This window comes from Rutidosis leptorrhynchoides, chromosome 5, assembly GCF_046630445.1.
Source record: "Rutidosis leptorrhynchoides isolate AG116_Rl617_1_P2 chromosome 5, CSIRO_AGI_Rlap_v1, whole genome shotgun sequence".
NCBI lineage: Eukaryota > Viridiplantae > Streptophyta > Magnoliopsida > Asterales > Asteraceae > Rutidosis > Rutidosis leptorrhynchoides.
In genome coordinates this window covers 78085389-78090295 of record NC_092337.1, presented here as the reverse complement: position 1 = coordinate 78090295, position 4907 = coordinate 78085389, and the positions used below count along the sequence as shown (strand labels likewise).

Below are 4907 nucleotides of genomic sequence, written 5' to 3'. Positions count from 1 at the left end.
ACGGAACCTCAAAGTATGGAAGACCGAATGAGAGCCACACGCACTGGCCAAGGTCACGCCATTATTCAGCCAGATGTTAATGCGCCAGATTATGAAATCAAAGGACAAATCCAACACATGGTAACTAATCAATGCCAATATAGTGGTACGCCAAAAGAAGATCCAAACGAACATCTTCGAACCTTTAATAGGATCTGTACTCTATTCAAAATCAGAGAAGTTGAGGATGAACAGATCTATCTCATGTTATTTCCCTGGACTTTAAAGGGAGAAGCCAAAGATTGGTTAGAATCGTTACCCGAAGGAGCGATTGACACATGAGATGTTTTAGTTGAGAAATTTCTTAAAAGATTCTTTCCGGTATCTAAAGTCGTGAGACTTCAAGGAGAAATTGTTACGTTCGCGCAAAAGCCAAATGAAACATTATATGAGGCATGGATAAGATTCGGGAAGTTGTTGAGAGGATGTCCTCAGCACGGTTTAGACACTTATCAAATAGTACAAATATTCTACCAAGGTGTCGACGTTGCTACACTAAAAGACATCGACACAGCGGCTGGTGTTCCATTATGAAGAAAACCGCAACCGAAGCTCACAAAATCATTGATAACACAGCCTCCCACTCGCATGAGTGGCACCAGGAAAAAAATATCTTTCATTCATCTAAAGCAGCTAGAGCCGATTCTAGCCATGACTTTGATTCTGTTTCCGCAAAAATAGATGCTTTCGAGAGATGAATGGAAAAGATGACTAAAGATATTCACGCAATACGAATCAGTTGTGAGCAATGCGGTGGACCACACTTATCGAAAGATTGTCCCATTGAACAAACGATGGAACAACGTGAGAATGTTTCCTACATGAAACAAAGGCCGAGAAATAATTATCAAAATAATTATCAACCGCCAAGGCCAAACTTTAATCGAAATCAAAACATTCTTTACAATCCAAATGGACCCAAAAATAACTCGTATAACCAACAAGGTCCGAATAACCAACCAACTCAAAACAACACTTTTAATCAACAAAGACCTAGCTTGTATAAACGACCACAACAAAGTTAAGAGAAAAAGGCAAATCTGAAAGAAATGATGGCAAAGCTAATGGAATCTCAAACACAATTTATTGCATCTCAAACCCAAATAAATGAGAGGTTTGATCAGTCATTAAGAACTCAACAAGCTTCCATTTTGAATCTAGAAAAACACGTAGGTACTCTAGCTAGCTTGATGAGTAAGAGGGAACAAGGAAAGCTACCGAGTGATACTGAAGTAAATCCTCGAAATGAGAATGTTAATATGGTTTCAATGAATTTTGAAAAACCAGCATCAGAAGATGGAAAGGTTTTAGATGTGAGTAACAATGAAGAAGTTACAACACTACCACCACCCGAGTATGTAAAGCCAGTGGTGGTACCATACAGACCACCTATCCCGTTTCCAAGAAAAGGAGTTGAGTATGAGCAAGTGATAGGTAATAAAGTTTGTGATACCTTTAGAAAGAAGAAGAAGAATAAGAAAGTGTAAGAAAATAAAAACCATAAAAATAAACCCGGTAAAGGCAGTTCCACCAAAACTTCTACCCAGGTTGGGTGATCCGGGTGAATTTATTGTTCCTTGTCTACTTAGAGATTGTGTCATGTATGATGCACTAGCAGATTTAGGTGTGAGTGTGAGTGTTATGCCTCTTTCATTATATAAGAGATTAGGAGTAGGTGAGTTAAGTCTAACGGAAATGAGTGTTCGACTATTTGATCAAACAATTAGGCACCCAGTTGGAATTGTTGACAACCTACCCGTTCAAGTGGGAAATTTAACCTTTTTAGTCGAATTTATTGTCATTGACATAGAAGAGGACTCAAACATTCCTCTAATTTTAGGTCGACCATTCTTAGCATCCACCAGAGCATTTATTGATGTAAAAGGGGGTAGAATGACACTTAGTAATGGTGAAAAATCGATCACCTTTGTGATTTGAAAGTCTAAATCTCCACCAACCAAAACCGTTGAACCAATAAAAATGATCGATGAGAAGCATATTGTTTTACCAACTCCAACGGTAGTGCTTAACAATAATAAAACACCTAAGTGTGGGGAAGATGAAGTAACACCTAATGATGACTTGATAGCAAAGAACCCCGTTGTTGATACGAAATTAAATGACCCTGTTATCAACAGTTCAATGAAGAAACTTATTAAACGGATTCGGGATGCTAGAACCAAGGGGAACTTTAAGTTATGTAACCGGTTAGTATCCAATCTATCGCCTAAAGAAAAGGCGAAACTAGTAGAATTTGTGGATATTACACAGGAATTCGACCAATGGCTTAAAGCAAAAATCACAGATATGCAAGTTGATTATGGTCCAAGAGAAATTGACGATGAAGTTAATCACAATTTCGACACCACAACTACCTAAGTGTGGGGAGATTCAAATGTTCTAAAAAGAAAATGCTGTCTAGTGTTAGTTGCTCTGTTCACGTGTAGTTCCGAGAATGGAATCCGATTGGTCTTTTTCACTAGCAGACACTAAAGAACTAGTTTTCTCCCCCCATTCTGATTTTTTTTGTAGGTTTTGTATAAAATTTATATGTTTTTTAAATTTAAGTTTTGTGTGAATTTAAAAAATAAAATTTACCTTATTTCATTAAGTTTAAAAAATGATTTCTAAAATTCGTCGTAAGTTAAAGATTAGGTCATGGAACCGAAATTGCTTTACCCGAGGGCGGGGCGAAAAAATTTTATTATCATTATTTTTAATTTTATTGATCTAAAGTATGCCAAAAAAATTAAAAAACCCAAAAATCTTTGCTTTTAAAACAATTGCTTTAAAACAAAAATTTTAAAATTTTGTCGAGGGACGGACTAGGTAAATGTACCGAAACTACCTCTACCTAAATAAAAAGGAAAACAAAATTTTAAATTTATCAATTATTTGTTTTATTAAGTTAAGTTTTTTATATATAAAAAAATGTATATATATGTTTGTATTTTATCTCATGAACACAACAGGGTAAAACAACGCACTCTCAAAGACTGGCATTAAGCTCAGCAAAAGCTATTAATTTTAACGACAAGACTTAAAATATCAAATGTGATATAAAACAATATGTTTGCAAACTCGGTATTTTTAATCATTTTTCTACGCTAATCACCCTCATGAATTTAAATTTTTACTGATTTCTTGCAAATGAGGGCATTGCAAGATCTCAAGTGTGGGGAAGGGTTATAAATTCTTTCGGGTTTACACTTGGTTTAATTTGCCAAATTTTGTGAAAATTTAAAAAAATTTCAACTAAATGAATTCAAAATCATGTTTATACATATTTATGAACGATAAAACTAGGTGATAATACTGAAATTACTGTTGCCTCAGAAAGGACATAAATTGAGAAACAACCCAAAACGTTAGAATTCATTTAAAATGGAGTAAAGGAGAATAAAAAGGCAAAGAAAAGAATAAATAAAAGCTAAGTGTGGGAAGAGTTTACCAAGTTATTTAAAACACATTTCACATATTTTTGTACAAGATTATTGTAGGTACTTTTGTTTTGGACTAAACTAATCAGTTTTACCCGATGAAAGAAAGAAAAGATGGATCTACACGATGAATCAATTCCATCATTAAAATGAAGTAAAGTCTTCAGAAAAAGACATGCGCTTCTTGATTTAGGTCAAGAAGTTGTCGTCCAGACCAGCTATAGGTTGACGAAAAATCTAGAAAATTCATCTCGAAAATCAGCTGGAAATCCACGGACCTCAGCATCAAACAGGGTCGCCATATGGTCAGACTTATCCTAACCATGAGAGGATCTGTCTCGTAAAATGGGGAGGGCGCCGTGCAAATTAGCTTGATAAGACTAATGAATCAGACCCCCAGAAAGGATAATCTCCTTAAAGATTAAAAATCAGCATTTAAGCCTGATATTACTCAATCCTTGAGATTGACCTTAAAGATTGAGAATTACAAACTCATGGAATTCAATGATATCTAAACTCGAGCTTGAACGAGAAAATTTTGATCAAATTAAAACCGATTTGTTTTCTGAAAACCTATTTTTAATGCGTTCATTACCATTGAATGTAAATTCCTAAGAATTCACCGGAATTCATTAGGTCACCTGAACCAAATCGGGTGTCAACTGTAAGAATGGTGGTTGCATAGCATGGTCGAAGACATGACCTTGTGTAGTTGTGCCATACCCAAAAATTATAGGGTGATCTTTGCTATTGCTCCTACAAAGGATAGTAATTGCATCCGACACGTTTTTTACTATAATTATCTGCATGTCATGGGACATTGCCTTAACAGTTGCTTGTTTATCGCTTTCCTTTACAACCGGATGGTAGTTTACCAAAAGGTAGTATATAGAGCAAGTATACTGGACCGGTGCTTTCCTAATACAAGGTTAGCAAGTGGGTGATACAAAACCGCAAATTTTGAGCTAAAATTTTAAAATCTGAAACCCACAAAACCCACAAAAACATTTTGCAAACACCAATGAAGGGTTATTCTGGAAAACCTATCTAGGGTAAAAGCTAGAATTAATTTTCAAAAGATCAAATGTTTTCATAAAGATCCAATTTTCTTAAAGGATCTAAATTTTTATAAGTCATGTGGGACTATAAACCACATCGTTACTATCATTGTTCATACCGCCATATCAAAATCACTGATGTACAAAGTATGAAGAATAAAGAAGTGATTCGTGTGATGTATTATATTATTTCAAGTTCTGTATTGCTTGAGGACAAGCAACGCTCAAGTGTGGGGATATTTGATAGTGCTCCAAATGAACATATATTTAGTTGCAATATCATCCCAATATGTAAAGTTTTCAGTTGCAATTGTTCTATTTTCATGAAATAATCATTTATATTAAATAAGTGCGAAGACTGAAGACGCAA

At 35.0% G+C, this 4907-nt stretch overlaps 1 non-coding gene across 1 annotated transcript; it reads right to left on the bottom strand.

Moving 5' to 3' along the window:
- Positions 1-375: 375 nt before the first annotated feature.
- Positions 376-482, bottom strand: LOC139851119 (small nucleolar RNA R71). Its single transcript, XR_011760479.1, has one exon. It is a non-coding gene; the product is annotated as a small nucleolar RNA R71 (small nucleolar RNA).
- Between the last annotated feature and the right edge of the window lie 4425 nt (positions 483-4907).